Below are 21,423 nucleotides of genomic sequence, written 5' to 3' on the forward strand. Positions count from 1 at the left end.
TGCAGTGGATTGAATGTGATAATGCCTCTTCCAGGTGGTAGATATGGTATTGTTTGTACTCTTGACCAACTGTACTTAGGAGAAGAGAAACTTATGGTATAAACCAGTTCTGACAAAGGTTGACAGGCAACCTGCCTAGGAGGAGAAAAAGAGAGGTTCAAAAGGTTCAAGACACTATTATGTTGCTTCTGCTTTGAAAACATAATAATGGGAAACTATCAAATGTATGCTATGTCACTATCTGCAGCTTAGGCTGGTTCAAAGAGCATACTTTCAAAAATATTTCCCCCCTGCTTCTGTAAACAAGCTGGACTCTAACTCTGTGCCATTTAAGGAAGTCACAAAACTTATGTATAAACCGCATTTTTAACTTGGGGGGAGTTTGTCCAGAGGTAGTAGGGAAAGTCTTCCAGCAAAAGAGAACCACGTTTATCTTTAACAATTCATGTGACATTAAAAAAAGCACAGGGGTTCTCCTAATCAAAGGGACACTTCCAAACAAAGGTTTTTTGTTTGGTTTTTTTTGTTTGTTTGTTTCAAAAGATTTCCGTATGATTATTTTGCTCAACAGTTTTGTGATTGTATTACTAATGTATGCATTCAACTGAACACTTTAATGTTTAGTTGGTCTAAGCCACACCTGAATTCGTGGGCTGTTACAAAAATTTGTGGGCTGTGGTTATACAAGTTAGGTTACAAGCTAAGTGCAAGCTGTGGTTATGCCAAGCTAGGGGCCTGGCACAGAATTTGATGAAGCTTTCTGCAGGGAGCCTGTATGGAACTTTGGCTAGCAGAAGGAGCTACTTCACCGTCATCATTCTCTTAATACTGTAATTCACACCCAACCAACAAAATATGTATTATATTGCAGATAGAAAGAATATTGCATTTAATATAGAAAATTTGATAGGAGGTCAGTGGTCACTGAAGATACATTTAAATTCTTTAAATAAGAAACCATGCACTTCAAAAGTCTTGCTGCAAAATTAGGTTATTCTCTGGAAAAGAAAGACAAACTGTGGCTGTTGAAAGGCACACGTAAGCGTGAATTTTGTAATTCACCCTCGTCATATATTGCTGTGTGCAGGAGGTTGTCACCTATTGTATTTTTGTTTATCTTTTTCAGTTTCGGCTGTAGGCACTTTTATATTTTTTTAAATTCTTTGTGGAATAGGTAAATTAACAAATTATAAAGCCAGAAGAAGCTATTCACTGCGGAAGTGTTCTAAAACTCTCAAGGGAAAATAAATAGTAAAAATGCCTTTTAATAGTGAGATTTTGAGAAATGCAATGGCAAAACCTATTCTACTTTCACACACTCTTCAAACACTAAAAAAACTTAACAACATCCTGAAATTCAACAAATGCAAAAACAGAAAGACTTGAGGATATGAGTAATTGTCTGTATTCTTAATTGAACACTTTGTTTCAGCCCCACTATTGTACCTAAATTTTTTCATGGGGATTTTGAAGATCTATGTAAATTGGCTCTTGGCTTTAAGGATTGTGATATATGCTGACTGATGTATATCTACATCTTATTTATGCAGCCTTGAAAGGCTGATTCTGAAACAAACCATGAATTATCCATAAAATTTACCTGTTTAATATCTCACACAAGCAGTAAATATTCACTTGTTTTCATTTATTAAGCATACAACAAAATCCAATATTGCTTGTTCTAAATGTTTGTCTCTTAGGACTATTTCAGATACAACACTTTCTGACACTAGCTACAAAGAGGTGAGTAAAAAATCCTTCTTTTTTATACAAGTACCAATTTTTATTCTTTTGCACAGAATAATGACTTAGGAGGACAAATGATGGGAAAATTAAAAGGAGGGTAATCAGAACTTGGGTATTAGTCTAATTTCTCAGAAACTAGGCTACTTCTTGGAAATATTTGTACCTGTGATTGCTTCAGGAATATGTGATCTACTTATATGCATTTAAAAAAAAAAAAGCTATATTTACTGGACAGGAACATATGGCCCTACCGAGGACCAAGAACTATGGAAAAATCATGTCATAAATCCCACACAGTGAGGAAAAAGGCCACTGACTCTTGAAAACATGAGTCTTCTTTTCACTGCATGAACATTTAAGGACAATTTTCAAGTGACAGACAACAAGGCTGAAATGTTTTCTTGAAAGTGCCTACAAATGTTTATTCATGGATGCTGTACACTCCACAGCTATGCAGGGAAAGCAACTTATACATATGCAAATAGCACTGAACTCTGCATTTGTATGTGAAATTACCTGATTGACATTTCAAATCACTGTGTCTTGTGCAGTTATGAGAGTTACTCAATTGCCTCTATTTAAAAATTCAGCCTTAAGGCACAATTTTGATGAGAATAAGAGTATATCGAAGTGTCCTCTGTCAAACTCTGCTTTCTTTCAAGATTCTTTGCAATACCCTATATGCTACTTGATTGAGATTGTCCCTGTAGAGAGGTAATTGTGTTACAATTGTAAGGCATGCATTTTTTCTGACGTAGGAGCCCTTTACTATGAAAGACATTAAACATAAATGACAGTATGATTCATCCTTGGTTGCAATAAATTATTCATTTTTTCTGAGTACCTGGATTCTAACAATTGAAGAACGTTCCCTCTTCCAGCAGAAATCTCTGTGGTTTCCCAGCCTTTTTGGCATATTTTCTTGGTCTTAACCTTATAATAAGAAAGACAGTTTATTTCTCAACAAAATGAATATTATCCTGACAGTTTCTGTCTTTCTCTGGTCAGTTTACGAAAACCAGAGTTTAGAGCACATTTCATCTGAGATGGGGTTCATCTTATGGTGTCACACATCTAAGCCTAGGTGCCCTAACTCAGTGGAGAACTTTGCCCACACTCAGGTCTGTAGAGCAGTGAGAGGTATGTTTCCTCCTGTAGAACCAGCTGGATTTCAGGCATGATACCCTATCCTAGAATCCTACCTGCGGGTAACTGAATCAAGTTTATCCACAAAAGACAATGAAATCTGTGAAAGGACTTAGTTGGTCAAAGATGGTGTCTGGTTTCTCTGAGTGAGCAGTCATTTCTCTGCTTACCATATCTATGTTGACCAGATCTCCAGGGATTGGAGTGGCAACTTAAGCATCCTCACACAACTCTAAGCAAGAAGATGTTTCTTTCTCTAGTAGCTGAAACCCACCCCTGATACCTTTGCAAAAAATCTCCAAAATGAGCTGTCAGATAAGAAATGCAGACAAAGAAATACATATTAATGACCATCCACATAGATGCTTTCCTTTTCTTAACTGTATTCCAACTGTCTTTACTTGTAGCTCAACGAACTACAGCAGAGAAACACAAAGGATAAAGTGAGCATCGATTTTCTAGACACTGTGTGTATGTATACCCATTCTCAGTTTTTCATAGAAATAAGGCATGACTTTTACCTTAGTGCTGTTATTTGTGGCTACAGACCAGCTGAAGAATGATCCAGAGAGTATGCGTATCCCAAGTTCTTCATATCCAGCTTTTTCTTGAAAGTCAATTAGAAAGAGCACTCAAACTGCTCCTAGAGACATTGTCATGGAAATATCTCTTATTCACTTTAATTGCTCAGTGAGTTATTGTTACTACTGTCAAGTATTCTATGCAAAATATTTTTATTCACAGATGTCAAAGTAGAATAAGAAGGTAGCCAAAAATATTTATTTAATGATTTGCACCTCTCTTTCTTCAGTAAAGGAGTCTGCAAAATGCTGTAGCTTCTAAGTTATTTTATATCATCTTCACACTCAAACACTTACACACAGAGCTTTTTTTTAAATTAGTTATAGGAGTCCAAGAAGATTACGCCTTTTTTCTTAAAGGTCTTGCTCCAACAACTTAATCCTCAAAGATTAAGATGCAGACTTTGGTGAGAATTTATTGTACATGTGCAAAACTCATAGCTTCTGAACTTTTCATTCATACTCTGTTGCATGAAAATTATTTCCTAGAAGATGTCGGGGGGAATTTTGCCTTTTAAAAACAGCTCCTGACCAAGCTCTTTATTTCGGGGACTTGAGCAGAAAGAACATACTTAGGATGAGACTAAAAATTAGCACTGTTTAATAAGCAACTTTCATTCAGTAGAAAAGGATTAGGGAATAGAGGAGCTGAAGGCAGATAATTGTCTCCAAGATGCCAAACAGTAATCGGTAGTTGGTTGCAAAATAAGATTGAGTATAGACCTATGTAAACTAAAAGTATTCTCAAGCTGTCCTGGTTACCTCGTTACCATTGTTCTTCTATTATATAACATTCATTAGAGATCAGCATTAAGGTGCAGTCCACACATGAGTTAATTCAATCAGCAGAAGTCCCTTTTAGGAGGTCACAGAAGTGCCGTGATCACATCTATCACTGCTTCATACACCCCAGTGTCTGTCCAACAGACTTTAGCTGATTTTGGGTTGGAGATTATTGTTCCTTTTGGTACATTTATGTTTTTTTATTAATATATTACTTGTGGCATTGGTATAGTTCAGACTTACTTGCCAATATTTATAAAAACCATCCTTCTGGATTCATTACTGGAATGCTAAAAAATTTGTCTCTTCTGGGACACCTGTATTCCTAGTTTTTCTACAGACTAGATATTATCTTCAGACTTTTAAATGATCCTATGTTTTATATGTTACACTGGAATACAATGAAAACTACCATCTGAAATATAACAATGGGAGCATTTGAATACTTATTTTTGTTGTCTACATATGGGGGAGATTTTTCTGCAAGTGAATCCCAGGTTAGGGTCAGTGCTGTTTTGCTGCTTCCAGAAGACAGTATCACATTTGTAACTCTACACATGTCAAAGGAAAGAAAGATTTCCAGGTATTTCAAAATATTCTATTACCTTGGAGTGTAACTAAATTGAGTATTTAGCAGAATAAGGGATAGGTGTGAGGCTCAAAATAGTCCATTATTAGTTAAAAAGTTGTTATTTGTTAAACAGGTCTTCCCAGAAATTTTAGATATTGACTTTATCAATCTGTGTATTTATATGAATTGCACAAAACGTTATTGTTAAATATTGTTTAAAAGTGAGAATTTGGCTTTGTATTTAGGAGAGATCAGTCAGTACACTATTGTAACAAAGCAGATTTAAATTCTTACCATCACAATGTTTTATTAAAGCCTTTATTTAAAGAAAATTCATTCTTCTGATATTCTTTCTCATCTTCCTGTTCTTGCACTTATCTTTGTCACAAGAACAAGACATCTGAATTTCAGTGCCCAACATGGGCTTGCAAGCTATCACAGCATAACTAAGCTGTGCTGTTTACACCTTTTCAAAATTCAGTAATTTGACTGTCTCAGACTGTGGTTCTTTCCGGTAGCTGCCGACATTGCAAGAAGAGAGGAGATCAGTCAATCAAAGTCTAGAATAAGTAAAAGGTCAGAGGAGTCAATATATTGCTGCCTTTCACAGGCTGTGTGAGGTTCTAAAAACCCATTCATGTGACTTGAAAGGGAGAAAATATCTGTGTGATTCATTCACACAACATGGAACATAACAGAAACAGGAAATAGTGCCAGCTAACCAGTTACATTTTGCTTTTACCTTGGCAATATTATCCCCCTCTAAGACTCTAACAGGCCACTAAAAAGACAATAAGTATTTCCCATAATCATAAAAATTGGTTGGTTTCCAGTTATGAATTTTTTTTTTGTTTCCCGTTGTTGCTATCAAATTTGACTATTGCCTTTAGAAATACAACTTTGGGCTTGAAGCTGTACAGATGCTAGTATGACAAGGCTTGGGCTAGTATCTAGACTTATCAAATTTCACAATGATTGGAAATATTTTAAAGTGCTTGTTAAGGCCAACCATATTTTCCCTGTCTAAGAACTTTTCCTTTAACAAAAACAAACAAACAAATCTTTAATTTTCTCACTCCACCACTAAATGTGATTTAGTGGTATCCCCAGGTGCTCCAGAACTCAGAAGTCATCTCATAGAGAGCTTTTAAGACCTGACTGCCCACCCCAGCACACTCGACTTCCATCAGCTGAAAGCCCCTTGGTACATGAATACATTGTCACTATTGATGAGGAAAGATAAAAGCAAGAGCCTTAAACATGGACATATTTTTGGTGGCAAGGGCAAACTTCTCAACCTTTCTGCTACCTTCTCCAGACCCTACGTTGTTGTAAACTCTTAAGTATTTAAAATCACCCATAAATAGGGCAAAGTCATCAACTTTGCTCCTAGGACAGCTGATAAAAAAGTGGGAGGAGTGGCTGATAGACCAGAAGGCTGTGCTGGCATTCGGCAAGACCTGTCCAGGACAGAGAATTGGGTGGAGAGGAACCTAAGGAAGTTCAACAAAGGCAAGTGTGGGATCCTGCACCCAGAGAGGAATAAACCTATGCACCAGTACAGGTTAGGGGTGGACCTGCTGAAAAGCAGCTCCACCCGGGGGTTTGGACAAGTTAATCTCCAGATGTTCCTTCCAACTCCAGCCACTCTGTGATTCTGTGATACTTTTTTTATACTTGTTGGAAGGGGAGATTTGTCTCTGTGAAAGAGGTAACCTACCCACACTGGGGGAAGCTAGCAGACGGTGTAAAGGGCATCAGAGGTACTGTTACCAAAGTCGAAAGACTGGGTAAATCAAAATAAAAGGCAGTAATTATTACCTACTACACATAGAGATGAAGGAATTACTTCAAGGTTTTATACAAATTACAAATTATTGCCCTCATTTTTCCATGGTGGAGCCATGGCAATATTACCTTCTCTCCTCTTAGTCTATTATATTTTTAATTCTGAACTCCTGTTCAGGGTCTCTTCAGATGGCAAAGCATCTGCTCCCTGACTATATGATAAATGAAGCACCTTATCTTAAAACAAGCTGAGATCATTAGATGAGATTTGCTGGGAAAATGCAATGAGTCCTTCATTGTAAAATCTTCTGAAGTTTAATTTTCATTAGTTATCTTTATTCAGTAGCATGAATATGAGATCAACATTTATAACTTGGTAGCTTTTGAAAAAGTATCGATATGGTTGCTTCTCTTCACAATTGCATACAAAAGTGCACACAAGTGCTTTAGGAGAAAAATCTGTTAATGAGGCAGTGCCATCACATTGCTGAATTTATCCTGGAGTTTGGGGATACTTTGTTGCTGATTTAGAAACTTTCATAATCTGGATGATGGATCTGTGGGATATACTGATGAATTATTCAGGGGTTTATTGGATCCTGTATTGGCTTTTGCCATAAACAAGTTATTTTAATGTAGGTAAACATGAAGCTTCTACAGAATTTTACATGAATTTACATGGATAATCGTTGACACTCATTTATACAAGACTGAAGAAAATTGTCTATAAATTTAAACCTGGAAACAAAGCCTTTAAATAGAGCTAGGATGTCCTTTTTATGCTACTATATGGTTAGTAGCCACTGTCATAACTGGGACAGTGAAGTAAGTGAATCATTGCATTGTTCTACAATGGCAAATACATATATTTTTATTTTTTTTTCCCATTTTGAAACTGCTGTGCAGGCCAATCCTAAAAAAACCCCAAAAACTGAGGTAATGTTTTCCAACTAGGTTGGAAGGGACCTCTGGAGATCATTTATTCCAATATTCTGCACAAAGGATGCCTAAATTTGAGTTTAGGTGAGGTTGCTCAGAGTCATAAAACTTTTGAAAACTACAGATGGGCATTTCAGATTGAAGGAATGATCAGATTTTTTCACATATATCATTTGCACCTCAGGTAATTTGCATTCGTAGAATCATAAAATCATAGAAGGGTGGAAGCGACCTGCAAGATCATCTAGTTCCAAACCCCCTGCCATGGGCAGGAACACCTGCCAATAGACCAGGTTGCTCAGGGCCTTATCCATTCTGACCTTGAACAATTCCAGTGATGGGACATGCACAACTTATCCGGACAATTTGTTCCAGTATCTCACCACCTTCAGAGTAAAAAATTTCTTCCTAATATCTAATCTAAACCTATTCTCTTGGAGTTTAAAGCCCTTCCCCCTTTTCCAATCACTATATGCCCTTGTAAAAAGTCCCTCTTCAGCTCTTTTGCTGTGCCTCTTCAGGTACTGGAAGACTGCTCTCAGGTCTTGCTGAAGCCTCCTCTTCTCCAGGCTGAACAACCCGGACTTTCTCAACCTGTCTTCATAGGAGAGGTTGCATAGCCCTCTGATCATCTTCCTTCAAAAGTTCTTCTCTCTTGGACATAAGTGCTCAAGTAGCTCTTGTGTTTGTTAATTAACAGAAAATCAGAGGGACAAGGTAGGGTGTTCAGAGGTAGACAGGTGCCAAAAGATCCTGAGGAAGAAGGTGCAGATGAGGACAGGGCAGGCAGGAAAACGAGGAAACTACTAGGGAGCAGAAACATGAGAAGTAAAATTTTCTCTTTATTGTCTGTTCATTCCTATAACTTGCACTGCTACTGAATCACTAGATTTTTTTAAATGGGCAGACTTCTGGAGATATATATCGAAATACAGTTTCCTGAATAATCAAGGCAGATCTTTTTGTTTTGAACTGTACTACATGCTTAGGCTATATAAAGATGACTGTGGTCAAGAACACCTCTCACTTTAGTTCCTGTCCACATCATCTTTCCCATTCTCTCTTTCATCATGCGCTTATATAGCACAGCAACTCTGAGAGTTACTGAGGCATGTTTGGGTCTCCACTGAAGAAGAAATAAAAAGAGTACATGTATGCATGATTCAAACACAGAGAGTGTTGTGATCTGCCAGTACAGGCAGCAGCTACCACTGCTGTAACTCATGGAGGAAGAAGGGGTGTAGTGACTGCAGCAAAGGCAGGGTGTAGTTACATATAAAGCCTGCCTGTCCAGAGTATGGAGCTGGGAACTATGACTGTGAAGGCTATGATAATTTCAACTAGAGATGTTACAAGCCTTAATATAAACATTTACAGGGTCCCCTTTAATCAAAAAAATTTTTTGAAGCTGAGAGAGAACGTGCTGGTACAGTATTTCAGACAGGAGACAAATGAGATTGCACATGGGAGGATAGAATTATTATCCATTTGTTTAAGCAGATTCTGGGAGCTGACCCTAACTGAACTTCTGAGTGCTCCCATGTTTGATCATCATTTGGCCACTCTGTATAAATAATCATATTTAAATTTACAAAAGGCAGAAAATTCAGTCTGTAACTCTGTCCTTAACAGCCACCTCCTGCTGAGCCTTTTTATTTCCTCCCGCATGGTACTTTGGATCAAAACGCTTTGGAAAAGATGAGCAATAATATCTGGGCAAGATGATAAAGAAAGGGAGGCCTGTTCCCAAAACAACAATCAGAACTGTGTTTTTGTTCAAACAAAAGACATACTGGCTACTGTGAAACACAAGAAGGCTCTTAATGTTCTGCGGGGGCTTTTGAAGACTGTATAAACATGAAAAAAACGGGGACTGTTTAGTGGGCTAGAAATAATTCAGCGTTACAGATGAATCATGTTTCTTTGGCTGTAAAGAGGAGCAGAGGATGTCTTACTAAAGAAGAATACAGTAGAAAGTCTTCTGCAGTTGATTTTACTAAGGTGAAGCAAAAATATTATTTCAAAACAGGTAGAAAATGTTATAAGCCACTTTTACCATAGTATTGTATGCTCGTCTGCCTAGAAAACTCCACAGTAGTGTTTGCTTGCACATTTGGGTAATTTAGAGCTCAATTTGGCAGTAGTCAGTATTTCTACCCTCAAGATGATGATTTTTATCCCAAAAGGTTGCCTAGTAAATATTAGATAACACTTATGGAATGATCTCAATTTAATATTTTATTTAGTACAACAAACTTTCTTATTTTCTCTTTTCTGTTCTTGTAAAGGTAATGATTGTTTCCAGTCCTCCACCTTTACAATATTTATACAGAGAACTAGTGCATTACCATTTCTATGGAAAGAAGAAAATAATGTATGAGTTAATAATTAGTTCTCTGAAATGTACCATAGCTTGTAACACTCGGTTGACCCTCAGGACAATCTCACAAAATTTTATCCTTTTAAAAGTTAGTTGTTTAGTGTATTCTTCCCCTGAAATCACTGGATAAAAATGGGCAATTCCAGGAGACAGTTTATCTAAATTAATCTAATCAATTTTAAACTGTGTCCTATGATAAAATTATTGTCTATGGTGGTACCTCTGAGAATAGTGGGATTTGATATTTCAGCTTTTCAGACATCAAAATTTAAGTGAGGTAAATGCCTTCTTAGGACCTAATAGGGCTTTTATTTTCTTTTTCTACATACTTCCGCATTTTATACCTCAAATTTTCCACTTATAATAATTTAAATTGTAAAAAAACATGGATCCATGATAACATGTTTTTTTTACAGGCATAGTCATAATTGTCCAGTGTATCTACGCTCTCCTTTCAAGAGTTATTTAGGTAATACAATAATCTGTAAGTGAACACAAGACCAACGGTATCAGAACTTGGCACTAAAAATATTTATATTAATAAAGCATACATTTTGGTAGGCACTAACTGTTTGACACTTGCCTTGAAGGAGCTAATTCTTTATTTTTCTTTAACTTTACACATATTTTTCAGTGTTTTTCCAGTTCTCACATTCAGTAGCTAAGGTAGGAGAGATGGAAGAGGTAAATACTGCTTTTCTTGCTGCTGCTATGACATTTTTGAACATCTGTGAACACTTCTGTACCAGTTTCACTATCTGATGGCAGGGTCAGTGTTAGCTGTTGCTGGCCCATCCATCTTGCTCCCTCGCTCTTGCATAACAATGGGGATTTCATACTATTTTCCCTTTTCCTGACTCTGACTATTCATTATGAAGGTGGAAATAATGGCTCTAATGGCTATTAAGTCCCTCCCCTGCTTCCCCTCCGCGTTGCTCAATGTGACTCTTTCATTCTTTTGACCATGCAGACAGAAATGTCCCAACGGCAAGGAACTGTCTGCTCCTAAGCACACTTGATTTTGATTCTCTTCCTTTTCTTCCATCCTTGCCTTAGAGCTGGAAAACCACAATGAAAAAAGCAGCAACCAAGTCCAGTGAGTTTCCATTGTCCAGGATGTTCTTGACCGAGGCAATTCCCCTCCCTCACCCTCATTATTCATTTCATTTGGATGATTAAATTAAGCAGAAAAGGTTATTTTGTTGGAAAAGAGCCTGCATTAGTTGCATAAAAGCTGTCACTGTTCCGTTTTGGCTTAGTCTTCTCTCTGGCTCCCAGCAGCTCGCTGCCATTCCCCTTTCATTGAATTTTTAGCTTCAGGCACCTCTCTAGTCCCCAAGATCTGTATATTTATTTTTTTTTCCCAAAAGTGAGCATGACATCGCTGAATCTGGAGCCATCCCCCTTGCTGTAGAGCCTTCACAGTTGTTTTGATATTGCCAACTTGATGAATACTGCTTGCTTTCTGTTGTTTCCCCTCCGGGAAGGGCACTGGAGGGCATTGGAGGTGCCTGTGGCTGGAGGGAGCTTGGAGACAGCACACCTCACACCAGCACTTTGTCCATGTGAGAGGAGTAATGGTCCTTCTCTAACAAAATGGATTTTCTTGTCTTCAAGAAGTGAGAGACCATATGAATTGCTTGGCTCATTATCACTCTCTCCCCATGTTCTTGGTCTTGGTTTGTGGCTGTCCATGCCTGCTCCATCAGCTGTGTAGAGCACAGACAGACTTTTTGTGTACACAATTATTGATTAAATCCTGAGCTCTTTAAAATAAATACATCAGTGAATGTAAAGACATTAACTGAGAAGCTATTATTTTTGAAATACAGAACCTTTTTAAACTGCAAAATATCAAAACAAAAGACTTTAGATAGTTACATAGTGCTTCCGTTCTCTTAAAGCAGAGCAGAGCTCATAGGGCAAAAGAAGCTGATGTTTCCTAGTTTGCCAAAGCTTTTGAAATTATATTTTAGAGAAGTAAAACTGATCTGGCTCTTTTGTTCCACGCAAGTGGCAGTGATATCATTAGAAATCAATAACAAAAAAGATGTTCACAGGTATTGTAACAAAATAATAAATACTTCCTGCTTTGGATGTTGGCTGATATTGTCTATCTCACTGTATTTTTTTCAATTTAAAATCACAGGCTATTTAAGAAATAGAGAGAATGGAAAAAAATATGCTCTTTTATCCCCAGAATTATGTTGCAAGAAGCAGAACATAAATGGCATAGTAGAAACAACAAGAACATGGATAAATGGATCATTTAATTGTTCCAGGATACTAGTTTTACTTGCTTTTTTTATTTACTAGTTTCACGGTGAAGAAAAGCTGCATTGTCTTGACTAAACTGGAAACCATCCTCCTCCATTAGAGCAGAATGATGAGTTGCTCCTAAGAAGTGCAGCTCTATGGAAGAACACCACTGTGGTTGAATTCTTCTGTTACTTTGCAGCATAATCTTTGTTTTGTTCAGCATATAATGCCCCTTTTACATGACATGTTGATATGTGACATTCTTTTGACATATTGGATTTTAAAAACATTAATGTTGACATTCATGGGTTCACTGGTATATTTAATGGATTGTAGATATTACCTTATTACATTAATGAAGGCAAAGACCCTTCCACAGCTTTCTCAAGTGTTTGATCTATTGCCTCTGGCCATGCAGTTGTTTGCAGTGCCAACATACAATCTATAGATGGATCAATCAAGCATGTTAATATGCAGTGTTATCACAAAGAGCAGCTGCACTTAGCTAGAGAATAATAGGTTTTGATGATGCTGTACATTTGACACATTATGAACTTGCTTACCATCCCTTGTCAGAGAGCCTACTCAGCTGCTGTATGGCAACGCCTCTCCAGTGTGATGGGGTGGAGTGTGTTTTGAGGTTTGGCGTGACCTGTGAAGATAAAGAGGAGGAGCAGCTGAGCCACTCTTCTGTTCAATCCCTTCTCTGCTGTCAGAGAGGAGGGCAAGGGCATATGGTCAGAGAGCATAGCCTAGTGGAGCCACAAACCTCTTTTTGTTTTGGAGGTAGCAGTGAACCAAAACACGGTCTGCAGTTTTTAGAACAACAGCAGATCTGTCCTGAGGAAGAAACTGAGCAAATTGAGTTAACTGATGTCTTGCCATTTGTGGTTTAATTTTATGTATTTGGAAAGGAAAAATTGAAACACCCTTCAAAACTTTGGACAGTGTAAAAAGCAAGTGATGAAAATGTAATTTTTATCTTGCTCAAAACGTTAAATACTGAGGATTTAAGTATTCATTTCTCAAATAGAATGATATTGCCATAAAATTCGAATCAGACTATTCAAAATATTTTAATCTAGTTTTCTGATGGCAAATTAGGGACAATGAATACAAATTTCAATTAATTCAAGTATGTAATTTTGAAAACATTTTTTTAATCAACATATTTTGTTTTCTATAATGAGGACTCAGTTAATCAGGCAAACAAAAATTATGGCTTATTGACTCTTATATTTTACTTTTTCTCTTAATTAAATTTATATGACAAGAGTACTCAGATAAATTCAACATAGCCAAGATGAAGCATTCTTAGTTCCCTTAATCTGGTCTGGAAATAAAAAGATTTGATGTTTGCTTTTGATATTTTTAAATTTAATTTTATCTGAAATTGATAGTCTGAATAAATAAAACTGGCTGCTCAAAGGAGTTTGCTTGCACCTTCCAGTAGCTGAGTTTTGAAATTTTCTCTTGTTTTTTGTTGTTTGTTTTTTTTTTCAGTTTTCATAGTTTTCACAGTCTATGAATTTGAGCTATAGTGCAATGTGAGGTTTCATTTATTAAGGACATGACAGAGATTAATAAAATGCTGGACAAGCTACAAGTGATAAGAATTTTGAAAGCTTCACTGTAAAATTGAATGAAGTGGAGATAGAAATTGAAGACTTGGAGATAACAATTGATGGACAGAGTCTATTGCAACTGAGAATACCAAAGAAGACTGTAGAACATTGTGAAATTGAATTGATCACCTGGAAAATAAGGTTAGAGTAAGAAATATCAGGTGTGAGGGCTGGAGAAGCTGAGCTAATCTTTTCTGAGAGGATTATGAGGGCCAGAAACGGGATATCTTTCAGCTCTTTAAATGTATGGCATACATGGCCTCTCATAGCTCTAGTGCCATCAATTAGACAACACACAAACATGGTATTTGTACAGTGTGAGTCTTCAGCCTCCAGTAGAAAAACTAAACATTAAAATACATGTTGGAAGCTGAAATTAGGAATGAAATACTTTAAAACAATTCAAAATGATGAAATTGCAAATTAAGTGAGGCCTATTAGCTGAACCAGAATTCGGACAGCAGAGCCCTAACAGAGCATTTAATACCATTTTGTCAGGAAAAGCCCATACCTGACTCCAAGAAATTCAGAATAAGAATAATTCCGTATCTTATATTTTTTGATGCTGTTTCAAAGTTTAACTTCTTAAGGTTAACTTGCCAAGGCCTTAGGTTCAGGTATTTCTGCTGCCTCCACATACACAGAGCATAGAGATAAGAAGATGGACTGTATATAGACTGTGAAAAATGGCTTTGATTCAGCTGCTGAAGGTTTTATTTTCAATAATGTAGATTGTCATTGCCTTTTATCCCAATTCTTAACTGCTGTTGCCACAGAGCTCATTTACTTGAATGTATATGATAAGTTAGTATTACATTTATTATCATAATTATCATGTCTGATTAATCTTGCTTATTCTGAAAAGTCATGCAAGTTTCTTACTGAAGGGCATACTTTTAAGTTTTAATATTCATGTATAAGGAGCTGACCTGAAGATTGAAAATAATTTATCTGGACTAAAGTTACTTGTGGCAAATTAAAGACAGGTATGCTGGGATGGTTTCAATATCCAGTGTTGTCTGAAGCTGGATGAAGATGGATGTAGTGTGAAATCAGAGGGCGTGGTGATTACTAGAGCTACACCCAACACCACACAATGAGGTTTTAAGCACTTTATTTTCAAATTTGTCTGAGATGATATAGCACTTCTTTTAGGTCTATGCCCAGACTCGCCAAGATACCCCTGCAGATGTCATTTGTTCTGGCCACGCATGGGATATCCAGATAAAAACCTGCTCAAATGAGCTCAGTGAAGGATTTGACTGTATTCAGTCATTTGCTAAAATTCGGTAATACAGGCGATGGAATTTCCACTAGGTGATCAAAATGATTTCCTCTGGCCATCCCAACCTAATTTATGTATGAAAATAATTATTAATTTGTCAACATTATCTGGTGTTGATATTTCTATTTTTTTTCCATTTGGTGTTTCTTTGCATAAATGAACAGAAAGATAGTATCTTACTCCTCTCTTTGTATGGTTATTTATGAAGTAGGGAATTACTAACTGTGCAGGCTAATTTTAATTTTATTTTCACTGACAGAAGAGGAAAAAAAAAAGAGAGAAAGAGTTGTGGTCTAGGCTCTCCAAAGCACTGGAGCATTCTCCAGTGGAAGTAGCACTGCTTGTAATATAAAACATGGACTAAATATTAGAACTGATTTTTGCATTTTATTTTAGTAACCTTATCCATTTGGACAACACTGGCTTCTAAACTTTTGGTAGGCATACTCTAAGCCTACATGTAGACTTTCCTGGCTAAAATTTACTCAGAAAAATCCAAACAGATGCCAATTTGACCAGAAAGAAGGAACTAGGACAGAATTGCTCTGTAGCTATGTCTGTTTGGCCTCCTTATGAGTGCATTGCTTACAAACAAGCCTACCTAGACTACCAGAGGAGGGAAAAAAAAAGATAACCAGCAAAAAGAAGTAAAGCAAAACCGCAGGCTAATTATGAAGAGGTTTTGGCATGTTTTCTTCATTACCATGTTTATATGAAGAGTGAGTTACCTGAGTATTGCTACATATTGTCATCTAACTTTACACTGGTTCTACTCTGTATATTTTGAATGTATTTCATTCCTTTTTGTGGGTATCTCTAGGCAAACAGAAAGAAACTGCTTACCATCCCATTGGTATTTATTTTATTTTTATGTTGGGAATTGTTTGACAGTAGGTGTTACTCTGTTTAGGTTTGATTAATTTCTTTTGCTCTTTGCTTCTGAAAATTACACAAATGGTTGACTTACAAAATTAGCTCAAATTGCAAAATGCACCAGTACCAAAACAGGAAAACATCTGGAACTCTTATGCCCCAGAGAATGGTGTCTACTTATACAGGTTGGCTAAATTCCTTTAGTGATGGTTTTATCTGTATTTGTTTTCTGTGTCTATTAAAGATTGAAAATGTCTCCAGGCGATGATCTTATGGGCTAAGACTTTCAGATTAAATGTAGTAGTACATTTCAAGATCCTCGCTCAGATAACTCTCTCTTTTGCTACCTCTTTTGTGAGGTTATAGCTGTAGATCTCACACATCTAATATCACAGACAAACCATAAGGTGTTAACTGGGGAGAAAATTCTCACTAAAGAGCTCTAAAACCTTGCTGCTTGACTGTCTCCAAGGGCATTATACGTCCTTCCCATCTGCTCAGTACCGGAGTACCTAAGATGGTTACTCCGTAAGACTTTACTCTGTAAAGGAAAGATACTGTGCAAACAGGGGTAAAATCTTTGTTCACAGAGATAGGACAGTGGAGAACAGCTCAAGAACTGCTTGTTAGCCTGGCTTCTTGAATGCATCTTGAACTTGGAGATTTCACTGACATTTACAAAAGCTAGTAATGAAAGCTCATCCGAGATATATATGTGCAGTATTTTATGAATATTTTACACAGCAATGGAGCTGAACTAAATCTCGCAAAATTAAACTGGAGTTAGAGATCTGTCGTTTTAAAAAATACAGTTATTTTAATCTTAGTTCCTAAAATTTGCATATCTACTTTTGGATGGGATCTGAAGCAGAAAAGTAGAGCATTAAATGGTACCTTTTTTCTTAAAATCATGAAATACTGGCAAAATTCTTCAAGGCCAATTTCTAGACAGTGGAAATACGAATACCAGTTCAGACAGCTATCCCCCGTCTCTCATCTGAACTCCTAAACCCTTGGCGATTAAGCTATTACTAGCTTAAACCAGTCATAGTAAGTCAGTCCTGAAGGCTGACAGAAGTTGAAGTCACCATTTCAAGGCAAGAAGGGACACTATGAAAAGAAAATGAATATATCAAACTCACTGTACATCACATATATTCTTAGTATTCATTATTATACACCTTTGCCTCAAAGGCCAGAGAGAAAGAGCTGATAAAAGTAGCACAAAGTTGCAGAACAAAATTATAATGTACCAAATTATTTCATAACAGTCCATTTACCTTCAGATTTTATTGTAAGATGGCAGAAATTTAGCAGAATGCTTTTAACTGGATGCTGGAATTCTGTGCTATGAACTGTGAAACATTTATTTTAAATATTTATTGCTCCTCTGAAAAAAAAAGTTGGTAAATGTGTTTTAGAAATTGTCAGTTTAAATAATCAACTTTGCTTCTTTACCGAGGAATGCACTTTTGTAAAAGTGAAAAGATCTGCTGTGTGGCTGCCATGATGCTGAATGTAGTGTTTGTGAGGGGTGGAAACCTGTAGTCGCACTTGCGCGCTGTCAGGTCCTAAACCCTTAATTCAGTTTGATTTGCCACTGTGAGGGATTTGCCACTGCATTTTCTGAATGAGAAAGCAGACACTATTATTGGGTTACATCCTACCCCTTCTTATATTTGTGTCAGCACTTTGTTCAACTGAGAGGAAAACAGTATTGTATGCAAGATATGCCTTGCATTGTGCCAGGGGTTATGCCAAATTCTTCTTTCAAACTCAGTTTTTAATGGAAGAGCCTTTGGCAGTAATGTTAACTTTCCAGAAAATTCAGATCTCTAGCAGTGACCCTAGTAAGACCCCAGGCACTGGGGTCTCTCCTGTGACACTGGGGATGGCACTGTGTCTCTGAGGGATGTCATGAGCTGTGAGGAGACGAACTCTGAGGTTGCCGCTGTTGTGCAAGTGTGCTAGTTTTGGCTAGGGTAGAGCTAATTTTCTTCATAGTGGCTAGTATGAGGCTGTGTTTTGGATTTGTGCTGAAAATAGCGTTGATAATATAGTGATGTTATTGTTATTGTTGAGCAGTGCTAACACAGAGCCAAGGCCTTTCCTGCCACACTGGCAAGGGGGCTGGGGGTGCTTGGGAAGTTGGGAGAAGACACAGCTGGGACAGGTGACCCCAGCTGACCCAAAGGATACTCACAGAATCACAGAATATGCTGAATTGGAAGAGACCCAGAAGGATCCTGCACAGGACTATCCCCAAGAGTCCCATACCATATGACATCATAATGAGGGAAGAAGTAAGAAAGGGAGGGGATGTTTGGATTGATGGCATTTGTCTTTCCAAGTCACCATTACATGTGATGGGGCCCTGGCCTACTGAAGATGGCTGAACACCTGCCTGCTCATGAGAAGTAATGAAAGAATTCATATTTTGCTTTGTTTCTGTGCTTTTGCTTTACCTATAAAATTGTCTTTATCTCAACCTATGACTTTTGTAACTTCTACTCTTCCAATTTTCTTCCTTATCCTGCTGGTGGGGGAGTGAGTGAGCAGCTGTGTGGCACCTGGAGGCTGGCTGGGATTAAACTAGAACAGTAGGAAACCACGTCTGTCCCAGTTAATCTTTGCTCGTACTCTGGGTCTGTGGCCTGGTAAAGAGTGTGGTTAGACATCGGTATGCTCTGACAAACCCCACTAATGTAATAGCCTTCTGGTAAGACAGTGCAGGCTGCCACCTCTGAGACTACACCTCAGGCAAACTTCTGTGGTTGCTTCTCAGCTGAAAAGCTAAGAGAAAACAACATTTATAACTCACTACCAGTCATATCGGCCTGAGCTATTGGGGCCCTTCTTGTGCCAATTATCCTATATATAGTTTCCCGTCTCCTACTGAACCCAAAAGTTGTTCTTCTGTTTGAGATGTAATACATTTGCAACGCAAATAAATAATAAATATTAGCTATGCATGAGGTTTTCACAGTTATTTAGTGCATTTTTGACAGCATTTTATTTGTGATATCCCTCTTTTAGTCTATGTGGGTTAGGAGCTATAAAAACTTGTAGTTAAAGAGCATAAACCAAATGACCTATAGTTAAAAAACATTATCTAAGCCATTCCTGATGAAAAGAATAACAATAAAAATCTCAGTGAGTAAATTATAAAGTCTCTTGTGTGTGTAATGGGTTCTTGGTTTGATAAGCAGTAAATGAATCTAATTAAACATAAAGGAAATACGTGTTTTACCCCTGGAATTCTGTTGATCGATAGGTGAGAAATTTGCAAAACCAGTAAGGACAGTAGCTAAGGAAAAAGATAGAAACAAAACTATTAATAAAATAAATTGAATTTATAAAATCCAGTAGCTCTGCATAACCCATCCTAAAGGTTTACTGAGTTCATATGTTTTCACCTTCCTTCCTTCCTTGCATCCCAAATGTTGCAAGTTATTTAAAAAATTGTCATCAATAATGAATGAGTAATTTTCATGGTGAAGGACTTCAAATCTGTTTTTAGGTCTAAAACTGAAATATAAGAAATTCAGATAAAATCACATGGGCCAAGGTTCATTTCACAGAATCACAGAATCGTAGAACGACAGAATTGTTGGGATTGGAAGGGACCTCTGGAGATCCTCTAGTCCAATTAAGCCAAGACTGTGTCACCCAGAACAGATGTAAGTCCAGATGAGTTTTGAATGTCTCCAGAGAGGGAGACTCCATGACCTCCCCAGGCAGCTTGTTCCAGTGCTCTGCTACCCTCAGTGTGCAGAGGTTCTTCTTCATGTTGAGGTGGAACTTCTTGTGATTAAATTTATGGCCATTACTCATTACTTCTTTGCCATGGAATAAAATTCTTAGGGTATACAGGAAGAGCTTATAGACATACTCTTACTTTAGGCACTAGCACAGTAGACACAGATTCCAGAGCATCTAATGTTAGCTAAATTGAGAGGAGAAAGAAGGTTATTTGCAGAGAGTTATCTAGACCTTAGTTAAGGTGGGTGATTATAGGACATATCTAGCTCTTTCCATAGACTCTATGAGAAGTCTGAAGTCCTAATGGGCATGCTTTGCTTAAACATTTGATATGAGGTAAGCCAAGGACTCTGGTCTAACCTCATTATGGTCTGTGTGCATGCCTCTATTATCTCAGCAGTCGTATCCTGATCCTCCTTAAAATAGTATTTCTTCATAGAATACAATGTATGTAGAGCCATTCTCTGCTTGCACTGGAGTGGCTTGATTATAAAATAAATTCAAAATTAAGAAAATAGACAAGATATGGAGGAGATAAAGTGATTGCATGGAAGAGGAGGTTGATACCATAATGCTCTATTTGACATCATTCCCCATTCGTACCAAGTAAAAATCTATGGGGTATCTGTGCAAGGTTTGAAAATAAATGTTTATGCAACTAAAGCTTCATTTTCTTGAAAATTACTTCACTTCTTTTATCATGAAGATGCTTTTCTGATTGAAGTGGGAAATCCAGCTGCTCAGGCCTCCTGTCAATCAGTTACCAATACCAAGTCCTTCACAGCAAGATAAAATAAAATTTTAGTGGGCCATTACATACTATTGTACCTGTGGAAGAACCTTTCTCCCAACTGAATGACATATTGTTTTATATTTTCATGCAGTTCTAAGCTGTGTGGGTTTTTGTTGCTTACGTTAAGGAAGAGTGTCCTAGAAAATTCAAACAGTTAGTGTAATTTCCTATCAGAGGAGGGCTTCAAGTTGAAAAAACATGAGAACATGTGAGGGGTTTTAACTTCATATCTTATTCTGAAGAATAGGAGAATGTCAGATATGAAGTAGAATGATCTGTCCTGTAAGTCTAGCAGACTTTCTCAAAAATTTAATAGACAAGCCTTTAAATTTCAAACCGGGGTGATCCGTAGATGAAGTCAGCAACTGTCACTGTTGATTTCAACGACAGGTTGTCTGGTCACTTCAGTATGTCTAATGTCCACAACAATCTTATACATCAAAAGTAGTTTCCATTTTTAATTTATAATTTGCTTATTTTTATTTTCAATGCAAATAGACACACTTTCCAATCTTTGTCTATGTATTTATGGATTACTTTTGCTTTTACTCTAAACACCTCATAAAAATTTTTATCTTATTCTTATATCTAAATGAGGTAGAATGTACATGTACAGGTGGTATTAAAAAGAGATGTGTGTTTGTCAATTTTGTCCACTTTAGGCACATAGTTTTGTTTGGCATAAATCATTATGTCATTATAGACTTTACTGTTGATGAAGTTATTTACTTTACCTGGGGTTGTTGCTTTGTGCTTTCGGGCTTTTTTGGGGGTTTTTTTGTTTGTTTGGCTGATTGGTTTGGTTTTAGTTTTCTTCCAATGAGCTATTGGCTAAAGCTGAAGTATCCATTGTAATTTCACTTGGTGTGTATATATATACATAAGTAAATAA

Source organism: Neopelma chrysocephalum, unplaced genomic scaffold (genome assembly GCF_003984885.1).
Source record: "Neopelma chrysocephalum unplaced genomic scaffold, ASM398488v2 Primary Assembly neopelma1_45, whole genome shotgun sequence".
In the NCBI taxonomy this organism is placed as follows: Eukaryota; Metazoa; Chordata; class Aves; order Passeriformes; family Pipridae; genus Neopelma; species Neopelma chrysocephalum.